Source organism: Bemisia tabaci, chromosome 7 (genome assembly GCF_918797505.1).
Source record: "Bemisia tabaci chromosome 7, PGI_BMITA_v3".
Classification (NCBI taxonomy): Eukaryota; Metazoa; Arthropoda; class Insecta; order Hemiptera; family Aleyrodidae; genus Bemisia; species Bemisia tabaci.
Genome location: NC_092799.1, coordinates 5261875 through 5284313, shown reverse-complemented (window position 1 = coordinate 5284313; position 22439 = coordinate 5261875). Strand labels below are relative to the sequence as shown.

Genomic DNA, 22439 nt, shown 5'->3' with positions numbered 1-22439 from the left:
GGGGGGGGGGGGGTCAAAATTTCCTAACATCAAAATAACCTAACATCTAAACTATACGAAAACATTTGCAACGCGCGAATGTTTTAGGCTAGGGGTAAAACATTTCAAAATTCAGAATCACTGTCTCCAGGCGTTTCTGAGCCCTGTGAATGTATTCCCAGAAGTTTCAATATATTTCATGAAATTTCACGCATTCGAATAAATTTCATGAAATTTTCCATCTCTGTTTGGAATCGGTGAAAATGTAATCTTTATTCCCGTTTGTGACATTGTCGAGGCCTGAAAAATTTCACGCGTGAAATTGCATTCGAATAAATTTCATGAAATTTTCCATCTCTGTTTGCAATCGGCGAAAATGTAATGTTTAACCTCGTTTGTGACATTGTGGAGGCCTGAAAAATTTCACGCGTGAAATTTCATTCGAATAAATTTCATGAAATTTTCCAGCTCTGTTTGCAATCGGTCAAAATGTAATCTTTATTCCCGTTTGTGACATTGTGGAGGCCTGAAAAATTTCACGCGTGAAATTGCATTCGAATAAATTTCATGAAATTTTCCATCTCGGTTTGCAATCGGTGAAACTGTAATCCTCATTCCCGTTTGTGACATTTTGGAGGCCTAAAATACGGGAACTAATCGGAAATTAATCCACATTGTCATGACTTTCAGTATGAAGGGACTACAAACTGATTGCGGTAGACGCACTCAACGACAAAATGTTGGAGTTTTTTTGCCAACGTGCGTTAAAAAAATCAGCATAAAGCTGTAAATCTAAATAGAGAGGGAAAAGCTCGTTCGAGCACAAATTTCCCTCTGAGAGATATACTGTTTGGAGCAACACTAGTTACGTCCATTCAGGAACTCAACTGCAGACGCGTATCTCTCAGAGGGTTTGTGCTCGAATGAGCTTTTCCCTCTGTATTGAGATTTTCAGCTTGATGCTGAATTTTTAACGCACGTTCGCAAAAACCTCCAACATTCTGTATGAAGGGACTCCGATAGAACAGTCCCAATGGACCACCAGACAAGGTACGAATTTAAGCAATCTGATACATGTTTCTTAACCAGAATTTTACGTAGAACACGATTAGCGCAACGAATATTACTGAAACTAACTCCTATCGAAGATTTCAACGTTTTTATTTCACATTGGTTACGAGGAATTTGAACTGCCCGCCCACAAGAAACTCAAAGCTCTACTCGAGTCAAATCGCGCATTACAACGGTTTCAGCAAGCTTCTCAATCGAGCAATGTTCATTTCCCATCCGCAAGAAATTTGCTATAGCCGAGCCAAAGCGTCAAGATTGAGGTTTCCAGATTTTTATATTGCAGAGACTATCGAGATGGAAGTTAAGCGCGCGATGTGGAACACGTAAAGCATTGAGTTTTCGTGAGCGGGCGGTTTGAACTCACGCATCATGAATCATTAAATATCTTCGTAAGGAGTTGATTTCGGTTACCTTTGGTATGCGCATCGCATTCTACGTGAAATTTTGGTTGAGAAACATGTATCAGAATGCTGAAATTCGTACCTAGTCTAGTGGTCCATTACGACCCGCCGCACGGCAACCCCGTCGGCCTTGCATCGGGGTGCAGCGCCCCCTCTCTCCCCTTTATCCCGGGGGGGGGGGGGAGCTCCGGGCGCGGGACGAGTTTTTGTGAGCGGGCGGTTTGAATTCACGCATCATGAATCATTAAATATCTTCGTAAGGAGTTGATTTCGGTTACCTTTGGTATGCGCATCTCATTCTACGTGAAATTTTGGTTGAGAAACATGTATCAGAATGCTGAAATTCGTACCTAGTCTAGTGGTCCATTACGACCCGCCGCACGGCAACCCCGTCGGCCTTGCATCGGGGTGCAGCGCCCCCTCTCTCCCCTTTATCCCGGGGGGGGGGGGGGAGGGGAGCTCCGGGCGCGGGACGAGATGCGCCGCAGAGACCAGCGAACCCGCCCGAGTACGTTGATCACGACAACGTGATCGGCGTCGAGATTGGCGGCCCGTAGTATCCTCCCGAGCTCGCTCGCAGCCCGACGTTCGTCCCTCCGAGAAGTTATTCTCGTCAACTGCTTTCTGTGCACTCGTCCGCTCGAACCGGTTTTCGCGTTGTTTTTTTTCTTTTCCTTTTCGAGTCCCTCCGTCCTTGCTTTCGTTCCTCGGTTCGTTTTCGGGTCTTGCCGCTCGGGGGTCTCGATGTCTCGCTCGGGGAGACTCGGTTTTTGATGGTGGGGCTCCCTGACTCGGATCCGGTTTGATTTATCGTCTCAGCGATGGTGTCAATTGTGAGTACCTTCCTCAGTCCAATTAGATGTGTCACACGGTGGAGCCAGTCAATCATGGAGATTGGACTTGGAATTCTTGACTATCACTGCAAATTTTGACGTTTTTTCAGTCACATTTAAAATTTTAAGGGGTGCGTTGCCTCTCAAAGAAAATTTCACGAGGAGACCAATGGAACCACTTTTAGAACCTGAAATTTTTGTATTGACGGAGTTATGAGCCTTCGAGGTTTCCGAAGTCCGACCTCTCCCATTCACTTCATCCATCGTGTGTCGCAGGCAATCAGTTAAATCAGGCATTTTATCCAAATGCCCAAGTGGATGGTCGAATTTGGACAGGTAAAGAAACTTAGTAAGTTTATGATGAAGAACTTACGACTCACGAGTTCACAATTTTTTTTTTTGGGGGGGGGGGGTACCATATTGTACCCACGGATTCTTTTTGTTTCTTCCCTTTCGAGCGCTTCTAAATGTTAAATTTTCGAAACTTCTTTTTTATTCCTTGCTGAAATGTTCAAAATTAATGTTCGTTCAGGAGCTGAAAATCGTCTAAAGCACTTTTGTATGATGCACAGTTTTACGGACAATTCTTTCCCACATGAGCAATGCATTACTCTGTCTAACATTACGAAGAGAATCAGCATTTCAATCTAAGCACGCACATGTCACTATCTGCCTTGGCATCTGACAAGATTTCACTGTCTTTCTGCGACGGATATGTAGGATGATACAATGTAAACGACGACCAAAAAGTGGGAAACAAGGTCTAAACAACTATCAACACAGGGCATTTCGCCGGGTGACCGTGGCCATCAGCAATCGCTGGGGAAAAAATTCAAAAACTGAGCAATAAAATATCTCTGAAGAGAACATTGGTGCGGATATGTTTGAAATATTTAAAGAGTTTGCTTCGCACTATGCAGCAAATTCACTTACATTTCCACAAAAATCAACACAATCTTTTTCAGAGCATCCTAACGCTCCAACTGAGCGATTTAATATCTATGAAGAGAACGTTTGTGCGGATTTGTTTGAAATATTTTAAGAGTTTGCTTCGCACTATGCAGCAAATTCAATTAAATTTCCACAAAAATCCACATAATCGTTTTCAAAACATCCTAACGTTCCAACTCAGCAATTAAATATCTATGAAGAGAACGTTCGTGCGGATTTGTTTGAAATATTTTAAAAGTTTGCTTCGCACTATGCAGCAAATTCACTTAAATTTCCACGAAAATCCGTACAACCGTTTTAGAGCATCCTAACGTTCCAGGATTCAGCAACACGCAATAGCGTCCGCGATTCGTCCAATCAAATCGGGTTAAGGTCTGGATCCTAGTTTCCACCGACAGCATCTACTTGGAGCTCGGTGATTAAAACAACCCCCGGCGTGGATTCGAGTTTCATCAGTGGCCAGGCGTGAATCATCGACTATCGATTTTTTCTCCATTTGAACCCATGGTGTAGAATCGATCAGTGGCGTGGCGTGATATCTCGCCATTTGAAGCTATGGTGAAGAATCGATTTCTAAGGTGTTCGCTGCGAACACCCTGATAATCGATCTTTTACCATAGGTTTAGATGGCATAACAATCGACATATCGCAATTCACGCCACGCCACTGGAATCGATTATCGAGATGTTGCTTGCCAACACCCTTTTCATCGATCCTTTTTCACTGGTTTAAATGGCAGATCATTGATATCATCGATACATGCGGGAAGCGGGAGGGATTGTTGATCGTGCAAGTTAAGGACGAAAATCTTCTCCTGACACTTGAGAGGATTAGTCCTAATCAGGGACGACTGTGTTTCTTCTCTAACTGTTTCCCGAGTTGTTGTCAGTTTGAACCGGGATGCTGTCTACTTCCAAGATCTTTAACAATGGAGTTGTTGCATTTGTGAGGAATTAGCGATTTGACAGTTGACTCTTATGTAAAAGTTTACGAGAAACACGATGGTGCTACTGGTTTTCTCTGAAATCATCTCCCAAGCTCAAAAACAGCTGTCCAGTTGAGGCCAAAATGGAGGGGGATATCCCACGCTATTCTGAGAGTCCACTCCTACATCAAAACAAACTCTCCATGCAAAGATAGGGAGCAAATGCATTAGCAGTGATACTGTGTTTTCAGTTTTAGAGTCCCCAAATAAAGTAGCAGCCCTGTCAATGTATATACTCCCTCTCTTTGCGCGGAGAGTTTGTTTTGATGTAGAGGTGGACTCTCAGGATAGCGTGGTATATCCCCTCCATTTTGGCCTCATCTTGAGAGCTGTTTTTGAGCTTGGGAGTTAATTTCAGAGAAAACCAGTGGCCACATCTTGTTCCTCGCGAACTTTTATATAAGAGGCAATAGTCAAATCGCAAATTCCTCACACATGCAACAGCTCCATTCGATGCTTTACTCAGAAATTTGGGTTTTATCAAATTTGAAGTATGAAAAAAAAAAAAGTCAGAGCACTCTAAGAAACAGAAGTTGACAGATTCTAAGACCATAATTGCCAAAATGTGTATCGTGTCCTGGAAGGAAACAAGAATCAACTGGACTGCATTTTGCGATTTGGAGCTATAAATTCTAACTCATCTGAAAAAACACTTATGTGCATAGGGAAACTTATGGCCGTGCATTGTTTTTAAACCGAGCCGAAATTTATAGTTCTTAATTTCAAAATGCAGTCCAACTGTTAAACAGTTGGCGACCGGATTCGGTCAAAGGCCAAAGAACCCCCGATCACGTCTTATTAGGAGCGTTCAGCGGGGGGAAGCTCGACGAGCAAAACGAAGGAAATTTTAAAAACCCCGGATTCCAAGCTCGTGGGGGTTGCGACGTTTTAAGGGGCAGATGCTCGTTCACAAGCAACTTACTCCAAATGCTCAGATAGAGTCCTGAATCAAAAGTGTGAAGCTTTGAATCGCGCATCGGTGGGTGTAAATCTCAATTTATCGTCGCACTTTAAACGTCGCCTACCTCTGAAGGGTTCGCAGATAGATGGTTTTTAACCTGATGATTGCACCAATGCACTCGGTCTGACATCATTATTAATCGGGTGCACCTCTCGGAACGCACATTTATTTTTCTCAAGCAAACCACCCAGGCTCCCGATTCTCTCTGTAACGAGAAACTCTATCCTTTGCAGTTGAGCATTATTCCAGGAATCCGAGTCTCTGCAACTTGATTGGTTACCCGTTTCCCGTAATTTAGACGCGGATCACTGTTTTGGCCCCACACTCGTGGACTTGACTTTCAGAACGAAAAGTTCCAAGGATGATTTACCTTTATGAAGAGTTTTCATCTGCAGAATATTTTTATCTACTCCCCGTCAGCTGAATCGTATCTTATGCTGTATGCAGGTAACCGTCGTTATGAACCCGCTGGGAGCCACGAGTAGTGACTTTTTCCTACCCTTGATTTTGTTCTCTTGGAATCATTATCCTTCAAATAATAATTGGATCGGCAAGTTACGTTAGGGGTCAAGCACCAATAGTGAAAATTCGAGGAAAGTGGTAATAACCGTTTTAATTATGACCCCTTTCAAATCTCCAAGCTCTCAAATATTAAAGTAAAGAATTACTTAATCTGCAATATAAAACGGATTGGTTCATACATTTTCTATTGTTTTTTTTTTTTCGTATTCTTATACCTGGAGCTTGAGCCCTTCTGTTACTGATCGATTCAATTGTCGTTTCGGATCCTCACGTCCGTCTTTCGGTTTTTTGAATAGAGGAAGAAAATAAAAACTTATTACAAACTTATGGCCACTGTCGTGGTAGATTTTGTGCGCGTGATTTGTATTGCTTGTTCAACCAAATCTATAATAAGAATATGTTAAACGAAATAGCCCGAATAATTTAACGTAGCAAAATACAAGTAACGTAGAACGCAAGGTTGAAATCGAACTGGATGCCGGGGACGTTTCAGGGTGTTTTCAACCCCCTCCTCGACCAGGAAACAAAATTATATCCATCTTCAAACCCTCCGGATTTCCATGACAATTCACGGAAAAAATTAATTTGCTGATATAACAATTCAATTGCTACAAAAAGTGACTGCAATGTTCCAATGTAGATTTTACAACAAAAAAATGCTAAATTTTTTTTTTTTTTTTTTTTTTTTTTTTTTTTTTTTTTATAGTCTGCCCTGAAAAATAGGACCTATAATAATATAAATATATAACCTAACTAGGGCGAAAGTTATATCCACAGATAATCCCGTCCTATTCAATATGAATATAAATATCTTTATTTAACTCTATATATCTCTATTATATGTATACTTATTTTAATACTGTACTACATTAACTCGAATAAAGTTAAAAGGGGAATTTCCCGGATAATTAAAAAAAAAAAAAAAAAAAAAAAAAATAAATAAATAATCAATGATCAAAAATTTAAATTTATATGTTGATTACCATTGTTACACCGAGTGTTAGACAGACAGATGCACTGTTAAAAATCGTTGATTCCGTCCGACGGAAAATCCGGAGTGAGAATGAACACGGGAGTGCGGTTCAGCGCGTAGGTGCTGAGACGGGCTGCATGTGTAGTCAAAGCACTCCGCACCGGAGCTGCAGTACGGCCCGGAGTCACGCGCACCTTCTCTCCCTCGCACTAGCGCTATATACTGTCTCTTCTCCCCTTTAAGCCTACCACTCTCAGAATGAAAATGAAAAATTTAAAGAGAAAAAAATAGAAAAAATAATAGAATAGTGGAAATAATAGAATAGTCGAAATTATGGTATAACAGAGACAATAGAAAAGAAATAAAATAAAGTAAATCAAATATATGATAAAATGAAGTCAAAGACTAAATTGAAGTAAATAATTAGAGGGAGCAAGGAGATGAAGAAAAAAATAAAATAAGGGAAACAACTAAATGATGTTAAAGAATAGAATGAATTTTAAGAGTAAAGTGAAGTCCAAAAATCATGATGAAGTATTAAAAGAAATCACAATAAATATAAAACAAAGTAAAGAATTAAAGAAAAAAAAATGAAGTGCTTGAAAAAATAAAATAGAGTGAAGAAAAAATAGAGACAACAAGGAAATAAAACAAAGTAAAACGATAAAATATAGTCAAAAATATAGTAAAGTAAACTAAATATACGGACAAATCCAGGTAGATTGAAAATATCTTAGCGGCCCGTTCAAATCGACGTTAAATACCGTATTTGCGTTACTTTCATGCATCGTTCGCTATAGCTCAATCGGTAGGGTCGTCGGTTAGTGTTTGGTAGGTCCCGGCAGAGCAGTGAATGGATTGATGAACGATTAAGGAGCGGTGGTAAGCCCCCAGTCAGCTAATTTTACTCGTCAAAAAATGCTAATTTTACTCGTATGGGGGACTGTACTCAGTACTGTCACAGGTTTAGCAATCCTGCGGACCCCAGCTGGTAGCCCCTGCCTCAAAGGGGGGTGGAGATGGTCACCGGCTTCATGGCGTAGGAACCACTCATCAGAGGGGCAGACAGGGCTCATAGCTGTGGTGAAAGCAGCCTGTCTAGGAGACGGTACTCCAAAATCAAACCCTGGTCCTCCAGGTTGGGGGTTGGGGCATCGGGCTAACTCCCCGATACCCGGAAAAAACTTAATGTTAAAAAGCCTAATAAAGATAGCCTCGGTGATAATGGAAAAAAACGGATTTTGCGACACAAACTACGGAAAAGGACGATGGTTTTTGGGACATGGAATGTACAGGGCATTTCTAATAAATTGACAGAGGTTATATCGGAGGTAAAAAAGTATAATGTAGATGTCGCCGTGTTAACAGAAACGAAAAAGAAAGGCACAGGATCAGAAAACTTAGGTACTTATGATCTGTTCTATAGTGGTGTGAGTAAAGATCAACGCGCACAGCAAGGAGTCGCCATACTTATCCGGAAAAGTTTGCGTCCGTCTATAACTACTTGGGAAGCAGTAGACCAGCGGATCATCAGAATGCATCTTACACTGCATGGTCACAAGGTGGCCCTGTTAGGAGTATATGGTGTGAATGATGATGCTCCCGTCAATCTAAAGGATCAGTTCTTTGAGCAACTCAACGACGAGGTTCTGCGGGTTGGAAGGACAAGGGAGGTCATTATCATGGGAGATTTGAATGGTAGAACCGGACGAAGGAATGGTTCTAAAATTGTTGGACCTTTCGGTGAAGAGGCGATGAATGACAACGGTGCACGCATCATTGATATGTGTGAACAAAACGAGTTGAAAATACTGAACGGATTCTACCGACATCGAGATATCCATAAGCACATGGGTTCAGCAAACTCGGGGGCTGAAGTCAATCATCGACTACGCGGTCACCAGGCAAACGAGTACCATGAAGGTTCAACAAGTAAGAGTTTGCCGGGGGTTCTCCTGTGGTAGTGATACCATTTTCTCAAGGCGGAGATCGCATTTCCGGTTAAGTATGGGCTGCAGAGGAGTACCTTGCAACATCAGAAGTGCCAGCCACAAGGAACGAAGATCGAACAAGTGCACTACAACATCGATAGCTTACAGCATGAAAGCGTGAAAGCGCTCTACAGGAAGCGGCTGGATGAGAAACTGGGAGTAGAAACTTTCGATACTGCAGAATAGTTGTACCAGTTCATCAAAAGTTGTATACATTCAGCTGCGAGGGAAGCCCTGGGTGTGTGTAATGAGAGCAAGGATGTACAGAAACCCTACTGGTGGGACAAAGAGGTAGAGGAAGTAATTGAAGAAAAGCGTAGGAAGTACCATGACTATCTGGCTTCTAGGACTGCAGACACCCGCGGCGCGTATAGGAAAGCCCAGGCGAGGGTTCGTCTTTTAATCACCAGGAAGAAAAACGAGTCTTGGGAGACCAACTGCTCAAGGATTGACACATACCTGGGGGGAAGGAAGAGTGCTGAGAGCTGGAAGCTGATCAAAGGCCTAAGAAGGGACATGAAACGGGACATTATATCTCCGATAACAATCTCACAGCTTGACGAACATTTTAGTAAATTATTGACGGAAGGACGACCAGAGTTTCAAACGGGGAATGCTGAAAATATAGTCGAGGATCACTCAATGGAAATTCGAGTTGAGGAGGTGGTCAAAGCAATCAGGGAATTGATGAATGGAAGAGCTCCTGGGCCAGGAAACATTCCAGCCGAGTTAATTAAATGTGGGACTGGCAAGTTGGTTAACCATCTCAGGGATTTGCTGCAGAAGTGCATTGATGGTGATGACATCCCGAAAGAATGGAAAGAGGCCTGGATAACAGCGTCGCACAAAAAAGGAAGGAAGGATGACTGTGGGAACTACAGAGGGTTAGCGGTAACAGGAACGATAAGTAAAATTTATGGAAAAGTGTTGAAAGCGAAGATCGAAGAAGAGTGGACCCCGTTCGAGGCGGAGGAGCAAGCAGGTTTTAGGGCTGGTCGGTCTACCGCTGATCATCTGTTCTGTGTTACCCAGTTAACCGAAAAGAAGAGAATTGTTGGCCAGGAGCTTCATTTAGTGTTTTTGGATATTGAAAAGGCTTATGATAGTATTCCTCTTGTGAAACTTTGGGAAGTCCTAGAAGAAACTGGTTTTAGTAAGGGACTTATTGGGGCAGTCAAGCAGTTTTATCGGGGGGCTTTTGCTAGAATTAAGTGCCAAGGAAGGCTTTCAGACGGTTTTTTTGTCACCAAGGGGCTTAAGCAGGGATGTTGTCTGTCACCGACGCTGTTTAAGATATATCTAGAGCACGTTCTGAAGGAATGGAAAAGAAAGTGTGCCGGCATGGGCGTCCCTCTGAATGACCAAGAAACACTGGTTCACGCTATGCTTTGCTGACGACCAGGTAGTCATAAGTCAAGATCACGATGACGCAGAGTATATGACCGGAAGTTGGTGGAGGAGTACCGCAAATGGGGCCTCGAGGTTAGTGTCCGTAAGACAAAAAAGATGTCAGTCGGAGGTGCTCAGCAAAGCATAGTCCTGGAGGATGGTCAACATATAGAAAGTTGCGAACAATACAAGTACCTGGGGGTGAAGCTGACTTCGGATGGGAAGCTGGATCAGGCCATTCGGGACCGTAATCTTCTAGGAAGGAAAGCCATCGCCATGCTAAATGGGATCCTTTGGGACCAAAGGATTTCCAAAGACAACAAGAAGAGAATTTATAACTCGGTTGTCAAGCCTATTATCACCTATGGCAGTGAAGTGTGGCAGTTGAAGAAGCGGACCCAAGAAATGCTCAAGGCGACCGAGATGGATTTCTGGCGAAGATCGGCTGGAATCTCGAGGAGAGAACGTGTCAGGAATGAACGTGTCCGAGAGATAATGGGCGTTGAGGGGACGATTGTGCACGATATCATGACCAAGCAATTGGTATGGTATGGGCATGTGCAGAGAATGGCTGATACCAGGTTGCCGAAGAAGGTGTTGGAGTGGGTCCCCCCAGGTAGGCGACGGAGAGGGCGTCCAGCCAAACGGTGGGTAGAGGGCATCCATGAAGAGATGGAGAGATGCCAGCTTCCGGAGGATCTCTACCATGACAGATTCCTGTGGAGAATAGGCGTCGCAGAGCGCCCACGCGCGCCGTAAAAGCGGCTCATACATACATTCAAAATGCTAATTTTACCACCCTAGTGGTTAAATTAGCTTACAGTAGTGGTTAAAGTAGCTTTTTTTTGTTGTGAAATCTACGTTGAAATATTTCAGTCACTTTTTTTAGCAATTGAATTTTTTCCCTGAAGATTTTGACTGATCGAAACTGATAAATAACAAGCAAGTGAGGTAGCTCTGATCTCTAAATTTACGATATGAGCATCAGCTCACTTCTGAAAAGGAGCTGAGTGCATTTTGCAGCTTTTATCTTGCCTAACAACAAGGAAAAAGTGGTAGAATTCACAATTGTCTCAAGAGTTTTACCCAATATTTATATCTGATCGTCAAATAACCCAACTATACCTTGACCGATGAGCCTTTGTGTTCAAAACCACAGTAATTTCTCTGCGAGGCGATACATTTTACGCTGTCATGCCTTATCTCAGATCTCGCCGCAGTCGTAATCTCGGGGAACTGTCGAATCTCGTTCCCCGACGTCCTCTTGGCTCCAAAACTTGGTATCCTCAGACTTTTTCTCTCACCGAACTTTTTCTATTCTCTTCTCAAAAGCTTAATTTATTCAGGGAGTCTTTTATTCCTTGGCATCGCCGGAGGGTTAAGCTTTTTGCCAAGACGGCATTCTCAGCTAGGTCAAGTGCCTAATCGCGGAATCCTTGTAAAAACTCGGAAGTAATTCTATTCGATTCCCCTCGTTTTCCAGATCTGGGTTTAATCGGGAAACTTATTTCGTCATTGTATTCGCGGTGACAATAAATCGGCAAATATTCTAGGATTTCCTTAAATCAAATGAACGGACTGAGCACGGAATATACTATCAAAATCCGTGCTAAGTTTCGAGATTTACTGATAGATACATATATATATATCAGTAAATCTCGAAACTTGTCTGCATGATGTTCTCTACGATCTCCTCAGTAAGATGTCCCTCTACAAAAGAACTTCTTAACTGCCGATTTCAAGAAAATCTGCCCCCAAAAGAGCAGTTTTTCCTAGTTGTAGACCCAATTTCAAGCAGAAAATTCAATTGTTGCAGAAGCAAGCGCCTTTCCCCTATTTCGCTCCGGCCGGGGAGATGGTGCGTCAACTTACAATTTAATAAAAAATTGTAAAACTCACTTGCACGTATAAAACTTAGTCAAAATGCGGACGCGTTTCGCCGGCTCGCAACTCCGGCATCCTCAGCGCATTTTAACTAATTTTTACGTGCAAGTGAGTTTTCCAATTTTTTATTTGATCAATCATCCTGTGCGGGTCTTCAAACGAATCTTGAACTTACAATTAGTTCGAAACCAAAATCTTCGCATCTTCGACTCACGAATAGCGTATAGCGACGTCGCTACGTACCCGTATGGTAACACACTGCAGTTGGTGAGAAATGCTCCAGTTCGATTTAAAATGTTCATCTTACTGAGGAGATCAGAAAGGAACATCATATAAAATATTCTTGGAATTTAACTGTGTTCGACGTCTCGGACGGCGTTCTTTCTCATTATGGCGACAGGGAGTCATTATTTCCAAAACGACGTATGAGCTTTGCAACATTGTCGAGATAGCGCGAATTTTCGCTCGCTTTGCAATTAAACTTCAAGAAGGTCTTTCTGGTAAATTTCATACCAACGCTGCATATTATTTTCTTCAGTTTTCCATTGAAATTACGAGCTGTTTGTTCGGTTCGTTGCAAAGTATATCTGAGCCGCGTCAAGTAGAAAAGAACCAAGCCACAGTATCTAGCGCTAAAATGTAATTTTTAACATGAAGACGGTTTTGCGGATCTTGTGCAAATTCAAGTAAATTTTCTGCACAGTACGAAGCAATTTCTTACAAATTTTCACAGGAATCCGCACAAACTTTCTCTTCTAATAGATTGAATTGCCCCGTTAAATGTGGCATTGGCTAATGCGGCTTGACTCGTTTCTGCCGAACGCGGTTCGACCGGAGTTCCACATCTGAAGCAGCCCTGTCCCGCTTACGAATCGTGTACATGTCGCAGGCAAATAGTAAAATTAGGCATTTTGTCAAATGCTTAGGCAAATAGTCAAATATTCTAACTTAGATTTAAATTCTGCTTTTTTCCTAATTTTTGACAAAATAATCAATTTCTCCTGTAAGACAAAAATATCAGTAAAAATTTGCATCGCACAATAGTATTTTAAAGCATTTTTAGATCCTGTACGAGCAATTATCTGGAAATTTTCAGCATGTTATAAAATACAGAATTTTTAGAATTTTATCATTTAAAAATGAGAGACACTTAAAGAAGAAGAGGCAAAAAGAGCTCGTAGGTTTGATGAGTAATTTTTCCATAAATATTGAAAACTGGTGAGCTCTTCGCCATAAATTCACAAAATTTAATAGACCGTCAAAACTTAACTATTTGCCTAGGCATTTGACAAAATGCCCGATTTCACTATTTGCCTGCGACATACACAAAGAATGTCTCAATTTTCGAGGATATATGCGGCGACGTGAAACCCGAGCAAGTCTTACTCACGAAGCAGTGGCGCGTCATGCTTTGCGATACATCGATCGATCCGCGTTCACACCCATGGACAAAGATCGATTCGTAGAGCGCATCCGAATAATCGATTCTGTACCACAGCTTTCAAGGGGTTAACATCGATTCGCGACTATTTAGCTCGGCCACTCGTCCGGAGCCGACGTGTGTTGCGCCGCGAATTAACTACTCCAAAGCGAAAGCCCCTCAGCGGCATAATCGGACGTATTTCTGTCAAACAGAACTATGTGCATCAAGACGTGAGCCCTGAGACCCATGAGAATACATGCATTACAGGGCTCACGTCATAATGCACATAGTTCCGTTCGATAGAAATACGTCCAATTAATCCCGGCAGAGCCTCAAGAGCGGGCTCTCGGACCCGAAATGAAACGAAAACAAAGGAAAGCCCTCGCGTTGGAGAGGGATCTCCGAGCCAGCGCCGATCAGCTAGATCTCATCAAAATTTATTGAAATTTCCGAAGGGAGGCTGTTCCGAACGTGGTCCCTACTGCCGGATGGCTATTCATTTCGGGGGTCGCGCCGCCGCACATTGGATCGAGTCAATAGGAGAGGTCGGACAATATTTGAAAACTTTAAACGCTTATAACTCCATCAATACAAAATTTTGAGGTTCTCAAAGTAGTTCCGTTGGATTCCTCGTAAAATTTTCTACCATGAGCACCCCTTGAAACTTAAAATGTGACGAAATAAACAGCAAAATTTGCAGTTTTCGTTAAAAGTTTCATGTTCGACCTCTCTGATTGACTCGATCCACTGTGCGCCGCGTCCTCGTGGAGGATTGCCGGGACACTCGAAGAATCCGAGAGGGGACCGGCGGTTGAGAACGATGAGGTAAGACCCGAGCTCCGCTAATTGATCGTAATTGGCCTGTGTCACACTATCAAAGCTAGCCATCGAAATATCAAGGTCGGGCTAAGTATCCACTTCCAATGGACCACTAGACAAGGTACGAATTCTAGCAATCTGTATAAGTTTCCTAACCAGAATTTTACTTAAATCACGATTCGCACAACGAAAACTACTGAAACCAACTCCTAACGAAGACACTGACGATTTTATTTCACATTGGTTACGAGGAATTTGAACTTCCCGATCACAAGAAACTCATGGCTCTACGTGAGTCAAATCGTGCACGCGACAACGGTTCCAGCAAGCTTCTCAATCGAGCAATGTTGATTTCCCACCATGTGTTGTTCAAACTATATGCAATTTGCTATGGCTGAGCCAAAGCGTCCAGATCGAGGTTGCCAGATTTTTATATCACACAGACTGTCATGATAACGTTTAGCGCGCGGTGTGAATCACGTAACGGATCATTGAGTTTTCCTGAGTAGATGGTTTCAATTCACGCATCAAGAATCATTAAATATCTTCGGAAGGAGTTGATTTCGGTAATTTTCGTTGTGCGCATCGTGTTTTACGTGAAATTTTAGTTGAGGAACATGTATCGGAATGCTGAAATTCGTACCTTTTCTAGTGGTCCATTGAAGGATAGGACAAGGAAAGAAAACATTAAATTTGGAGATTCATTCGTTTGAAAATGAGAGGGATTTCATGAAAAACTTAGAAAGTATGGTATTGAGATCAGCAGGAGAACTAGTTTCGTAATAATCTTAATTGAGAGCTCGCAATTGCAAAACCTGCTCTTGGTTTCCGCGGCTCAAATGAGTTTTCATGAGCGGGTGGTTTCAATTCACGCATCAATAATCATTAAATATCTTAGGAAGGAGTTGATTTCGGTAATTTTCGTTGTGCGCATCGTGTTTTACGTGAAATTTTGGTAGAGGAACATGTATCAGAATGCTTAAATTCGTACCTTATCTAGTGGTCCATCGAAGGATAGGACAAGGAAAGAATACATTAAATTTGGAGATACATTCGTTTGAAAATGAGAGGGATTTCATGAAAAACTTTGAAAGTATGGTATTGAGATCAGCAGGACAACTACTCTCGTGGTCCATTCGTCCTATCTGTTTCACGATGTATTCTTCAGATCTTCAAACGACCAAAGCATCCCGTGACTTCCGTGTTAGATTTTAGCCGTGATAATCGTTCCCGGAACGAACCGGAAAAAGCTCGTATTTATTCTTGGGCCGACGCAAACGAGGTCAAAACGACGGCCTCTCGGAAATTCCGCACGTGCGGAAGCTGCATCTGTCAGAGGAGCGGGACCCTCACGTTTCCGCCGGTGCAGTTCTTATTGGCTCGATGGCAAAGCTCTTTGTGGAGCTTTTTCCGTGAATAGTGGAGTTAATTTAAACGAGCGCATTGATTGGGACCAGATGAACAGTCGCAGAGCGAAGCAGCCAGCGCGAGACGATCTGAAGAAGCCGTTGAACTGATAATTGGTACATTGAGACAATGCACCCAGCGATACTGCCGTGCTGATTAAGAACGTCGTATGAACCCTCGTCCGTTGCCGAGTCTCCTTCGATCAACGACGGATTTTTGGGAAAATTTTTGAATGTTTCCGTCCAATTTTTTAGAGAAGTTTCTTCGTACCAAGATCTGTATTATTTGAAAATTTCAAGAGGAAATATTCACAACTTACCTCAAAAATAAACATTTTATTGGAGGAAATTTGGCAATTCTCGAATGTTCATAAGGCGTTTTTCTTCAGCTCGGCAGAATAACTCAGAGCGCGGATGCTGCCAGGAAGAGAATAATTGGACGTCATTAAGCTCTGCGCCTTGTGATGTCTGTAGAAAAGCGTATCTCTACATGATGTCTGTAGAAAAGCGTATCTCTACATCGATTATCCCCGAGGATACAAGCTTTTTCCAGTCGCTGTATGTAGATGATTTTTTTTTTTTTCGTGTAATGTCGTCCAACAGGTCTCGTGCTCATTTGAGCCGCGGAAACCAAGAGCAGGTTTTGCAATTGCGAGCCTTCAATTAAGATTATTACGAAACTAGTTCTCCTGCGTTTAAAATTAGAGCTTAGCGGGCTTTTTATATTCTCTATCTTGCTATGTTTTAATTCCGGAAAGCAGTTCGTCGCTTGTTTATTTTCCTATTTTTCTCAGAAAAATTGAGTTCATTCTTGCAAGGAAGAAGCAGCTACCCATAAATTTCCTCAAGAATAAACATTTTATCCAAATGTTGTATCATACTGCACAATTTTTGAAACTTTATCGGCACTATAAACACTATGTTTTTGTTTAAATTAATCTTTTTTGAAAACTCATTTGAAAACCGATTATGTAGTTAGATGACTTACTTTCTTATTATTCTCCACGAACAATGGGTATTTCGGGCGGGTAGGCCACCCATCTTCAGGTTACTGAACTGGTATGGAAGGTTTAAAAATTCGGCGTGAAATAGCCGCGCCGGCGCCGTTATTATCGCGTCTCTCCTGGCAAATCACTAAAATAATAAGAAAGTAAGTCATCAAACTATATAATCGGTTTTCAAAATAGTTTCAAAAAAAGTTTAATGTTAACAAAAATTTAGATGTCATCCAAGGAAATTCGGCAACTCTCGAATGTTCATACGGCGTTCTTCCTTCACTGGACAAAAACACATTGGATCTAGAGTCTAGACTCTTGTAAACATTGACAAGAAAAAGGACTCCTGATTCAATCAGACTTAAGCTTAAATCAAAAGGAAATCCGCTCAAATTAAGAGGCTTGGTTCTTATTTAAGCCTAAATCTGATTGAATCCAGAGTCCTTTTTCTTGTCAATGGTTTCAAGAGTCTGGACTCAAGATCCAATGTGTTTTTTTTTTTCCAGCGTGTGTCCAGTGTTTCCAGTGTTTTAGCTCGGCAGAGTAGGCGCCGAGCCCGATATGTAGTGGCGTGGCGTGAATTGCGATAAATCGATTGTGGTGCCATTTGAACCTATGAAAAAAGATCGATTATCAGGGTGTTCGCAGCGAACACCTTAGTAATCGATTCTTTACCATAGCTTCAAATGGCGAGATATCGATAATCGTTTATTCACGCCACGCCACTGCCGATATGAGCATCACAACTCAACCCATGAGCCGTAAGTTTGCATGAGAACGCGTGTTTCTGCCCTTTGACGACACTCGAAAGCGACTCCTCCACCCCTGAAGTGGTCGTCCAATCCCGGATCGCCCTTCTCCGAGTCGAGCGTGGGAGTCGGCACAACGGTCCAGTGAAACCCATTGACCGCGTTATCTCCGCCGAGGAGCCTCCCCAGAAGAGAGCCGATAAGGGTGGCCAGGCCAGGGTGGTTGCTCCCGGAAGCGCCCGGACCGGGAAACATCCCCCGCTTCCGGACGGAGCCCGGAGCCGCGCATCCGAAGCGGGGATCGCACGCCACTCGGGCGGTTTCGGCCTAGCGCCGCCGAGTTCAATTACAGGGCCCACGATATCGGGCACAGATAAATACGATCCGAAGAAGAGAAAAGTCGCGGTGGCGCCGAGGCCTCGAGAGCCAGCCCGGGGGGCGGGGTAGGAGGGAGGGGATGGGGATGAAATCGAAAGGCGACGGATCGCGGTGTTTACCTCCGCGCTTTCAATCTGGAGGCCCATTGTGCGCGGAGATTGGGATTGGGGACGCAAGGAAACGCAATAAGGATGACCCTCCGTTGCCAGCTCCGCTCTGTCTGCAGGATGATCTCTCCGCCGAAATTAAAGTTACGGCTGTGTGGACGTATCGTTCGTTTCGGGCTCAGTAGCCGAGAGTTCGGGGTGCTGGAGCCGTAGTTTCGTTTGCTCCGGGTGCTGCGCCCGGAACTTTCGAATGACCCTCCGTTGCCAGCTCTGCTCTGTCTGCAGGATGATTACTCCACCGAAATAAAAGTTACGGCTGTGTGGACGTATCGTCCGTTCCGGGCTCCACATCAATTTGCGGGGAAACAAAGCCAAGAAGTTCCAAAAATTTCGCTCTCCTCGTGTTAAATCTCTTCTTCCCTTAAATGACAAATACTGTTAAAAAAATCGGAGCACACTAGTATATCACAGGTAACTCAGCCTAAACTCATACTTATGAATGCTTAAGCGAGAAGAGAAACGGAAGACAAAATTGGAAGGGTGGCGGGTGGCAGGTTGCCGACGATTCGTGAAATAGCTGCGATATCTCTGAGATGACGTAGAAAAGATACCAATCGTCTAACTAGAATTCCAAAAATTTAGTAAACTTACATCTTTTACGTACTAATACAAGACTTGTTTCTTTTTAAAAAACAACCTTTTTCGGTTAACGAGGAAATCTCGTGGTTTACGTTGTTGAAGGCGTCAACGGTTAGTAGCTTTGTCCGTCGAAAAAATGGAACATCCAGGAAAACAAGGCAATGAGACATACAGTTAGGCAGATTTCGTTTAAATCCGTCCATTAAGCAACGCTGGAGAGCTCATATAGAGGACGGTAGGGCTATTGGCTGTTGACTTTCCGGATGAAGGTTCCCCGCCAAGCGTACGTGACGGATATGCGGAAGGGATGAATTCAGGGTCGCTGCATCGGCGAGAATCGCAGCGGAGAGGCTGAGGAATGATTTTCTCGGCAGGTTCTTCAAACGGTTTTGAGATATTCATTAAATCGATGACGACACAAAGAAAGGAATTGACAAGGTTGCCACAGTCAGGGGAATCCGGGAAATGTCAGAGAATTTTAAAAAGTCAGGGGAAACCGGGAAATGACGGAAATGTCAGGGAAAATTTGTTAAATCATATTCATTTGCTTTCTAGAATTGGGTTTCAGGTTTTGAACAACAAACTCTGCCTGAAACCTATTTTCAATTATGCCACCGTCACTTCTTCAATTGTCAGGGAATTTCGCTAAATTATGTCAGGGAATTTTATTTTGTCAAAATTCTGTGGCAACTTAATATCCATTCTTAAAATGTAAGGGAAACCCTGGAAATGTCAGGGAAAATGACGAAAATGTTAGGTGACATTTCAATCTCCTTTATTTGAACTGCGTTAAGCAGAAAGGAACCAAGCCACATCAGCTATTGCCAAATTTAATAGAGCAATTTGATTTTTTACTAGAGAACGTTTTGGCGCATTCCTTTGACATTTTTGAGGAATTTGCTTTGCACTACGCAAGAAATTCACTGAAAGCAGAAAAATTCGCAAAACCATTCTTGGGTAAAAAATTAAACTGTCCAATTAAATTTGGCAATAGCTGATGTGGCTTGGTTCCTTTCTGTTTAAAGCGGTTCATTTGTTTTAACGTTTTGCATTACACATTTTGCCTAGAAACTGTTCATAATTACGTCATCAACCATCTGGCATATTTTTAATTGTAACTTCCTTTTGTTTTATTTTTATTGGGAATTTCACCAAGATTTGGCAGGGAAATGTCGGGGGATTTCATTTTCCAGATTCGGTGGCAACCCTGATTCCAGCCTTAACTTAATATCCTTTTTACTGCAATCACGATTTCGTGTCGCGCTAGCGGTCTGGGTGATGGAAGCACGAGTCTACTCCCAGTCGTAGGAGTCGCCACTCGGGTTCAAAGGCGACGGAACGAAGTGGTTACCGGAGCCGCGTGATCGACTTTCGAATGCGGGGGCGAACGCCCGTCGCTCGCTTGTTTACTTCCCGTCTCGATGCGCCTTTCGCAGCCGGAAGCTTGACCCACAAACCGGGACCGGGGGGGCTTCTCATGAATGAACCGTCCCGGAAATCGGCGCTCCCCGAAAAGCACCAGTCATCGCGCGGCGCAACATCGCTTCTCGATACCCTCACATTCGAATCCACGCTCAAGAATCGATCATTTTTGCAAGCCCGGGGGAATCGACCATTTCCCTTGGGTTTAATTGGAAGATCGATCGATTCAGGTCTCGATTGGCTGTGTTGAAAAATCGATCATTGTCGGAAGCCTCCAGGAATCGACCATTTTCCTTAGGTTTAATTGGAAGATGGATCGATTCCGGTCTCGATTGGCTGTGTTGAAGGATCGATTATTGTTGGGAGACTCCAGGAATCGACCATTTCCCTTGGGTTTAATTGGCAGATCGATCGATTCAGGTCTCGATTGGCTGTGTTGAAAAATCGATTATTGTCGGAAGCCTGCAGGAATCGGTCATTTACTCCCGTTTTAAGTTTTATCTCTGTTTAGTGCAAAAGCAGCACATAACATAGGTATTTTCTTAAATTATCTTCAAACCACCCAAAATTAAATTATTTGATAAATTTGCCCATGGCTACTAAATGGGAAAAGTTCAAACTTTAAAGCAACAAAAAAAAAAAAAAAAAAAAAAAAAAAAAAAAAAAAAAAAAAAATCCGCCGTGTTTCTCAACAAGAAGCCACCTTTCACTGGGAACACTTTTGCATACGTAAGCAAAAAGCACTTATGACTTCAAGCCCTTTACTTGAAAAAATAGGGGGAATGGTAAGAATAACAAAATCAGTCAGTTTCGCATGATTTTCCACTCCCGACCTGGGCTAAGGGAGCGCGGAGGGAAGATCAAACTCAGGAGTCAAAGGGTTTAAAATGCGAGGGATGAAAGAGTCCTCCACAAAGGCCCGGCGTCAGATGATTTCACGCCCGAAGAAACCGTGTCAGAACGTCAGCTTCAAGAATGACCGGAGCTTTCTGACACGGTCGTTCACACACGGAGCGGAATCGGGGTTAGGTCGCTTGCACCCGTTGCCGCGGCGCGGGCAGACAGTGGAAAGTGCGAAAGCGGTGATTAATAACGGGCATCGTGGGGGGGGGGGGGGGGCATGAGCCGATAAACCCGGGGGGCGAGGGGGGGGGGCTGGGGTTCCCGAATCCGGAGTCACCGACGAGTCTCGGCTGACAGGGTATTTTTTATCCGCGGCTCCTAACGATGTATTCCGGGATCCGAGCCGCTGGCCCCGCTCCGGTCGATGACGTGTATGAAACGCAATCTATCACCTCAAGACGTCCGCGCGCCCTGCCCTGAGCATGACAGAGTTACATTTACTACACGTCTTGTCCTATATTCGCGGGTGTCGCTCACCTCGCCCGCTGCCAAATCCACCCGAGCTTGCAGAATACTGATCGTGGGAATTAGTTCTATCGCCAGGGGATACGAAGGAAGTCCTTAAGAAAACTAACTAGCACCACACGCAACCGCACGCGTTTTATTTCTCTTCCTTCGATTTTTTATCATATGAGTGCTGATCTGCAGCGCTCTGGTTGCGCACCGTCGAAATTCTATTCCACACGTTCTGATCCCTTTCCTCCCTTTTTCGATTTGTTTTGTTTGTTTCCCCTAACCATTTACCTCAGTTTTTTTATTTTCTTTTTTTTTAAAGAATTGGGGGTGAGAAAATTAAAAAGAGGGGGGAAATAAAAAAAATAGGGGTAAAAATGGGGTCGTCGGTGTTTACTGTATCCAACGAAAATACTGAAGTGCACAATGGTGTGGGCTTCATAGGATAACGTACCTATTGGCTTTTTGTGGTAGTGTTTCTGCTTTTTTGACTGCACATATTCTCTTTTTAGCTGTTCTCCCTCCATCTCCAATTCGATGGCTGATTTATCCAAGTTGTATATTCGCATCATTGGATCGTATCTCTTGGAGATAGATCTCTCACCGCGGCTTTGCGGTTTTACGTCGCGGGACCTTCCGCACGCCTGTGTTTCCTTCACTGGGTCCTCTAACGCCGGTAAAAATTTCTTGGTGGCGGCAATATATTGTGTTACTTGCCAGTCATCATGTATGGCTCCCATCAGGTGCGAGGGGTCCCACGACGGGTCCCCGTTGGATAGATAATATACCTCTTTCCTCGGACATAACGATGTAAGCGCCTTCAAGTACTCGATTATTTGACCGACGTGCTGAAACAAACATAAGATTGATCTGATGAACACGAGAATTATTTTCGGGTAATTGATGCATATTCCGACAATCGTGGTCGATCATATTCGTCTAGCCGAATTATGAGTTGGATTTTTTAGGTTTTTTTTTTTTCTTTTATGTTTCCGTTGTTTTGCAACTAACTAGTCTAAAATATCTCTTACCACCACTAAGGTAATTAACTTAAGGCATCACTTCCAATAAATTGTACAAGCCATTTCTATTTTTCAACGTAAAACAAGGGAAGAAACGGGACGGAAGGCTAAAATACAACAGTACAACACCCCAAATGTTTCTACTTGAAACTGAGTCATTTTCAGTCGGAAAATACATTCAAA

General features: G+C 43.1%; 1 protein-coding gene across 1 annotated transcript in view; it reads left to right on the top strand.

Annotated features, from left to right (window-relative positions):
• The first annotated feature begins 1685 nt into the window (after window positions 1–1685).
• LOC109035678 (GTP-binding protein Rhes) overlaps window positions 1686–22439 on the top strand; it is a 369075-nt gene continuing 348321 nt past the window's right edge. The window contains exon 1 of the mRNA XM_019049389.2: window positions 1686–2284. The gene's annotated coding sequence lies outside the window, so the exon portion shown is untranslated. The remainder of the gene's footprint in view (window positions 2285–22439) is intronic.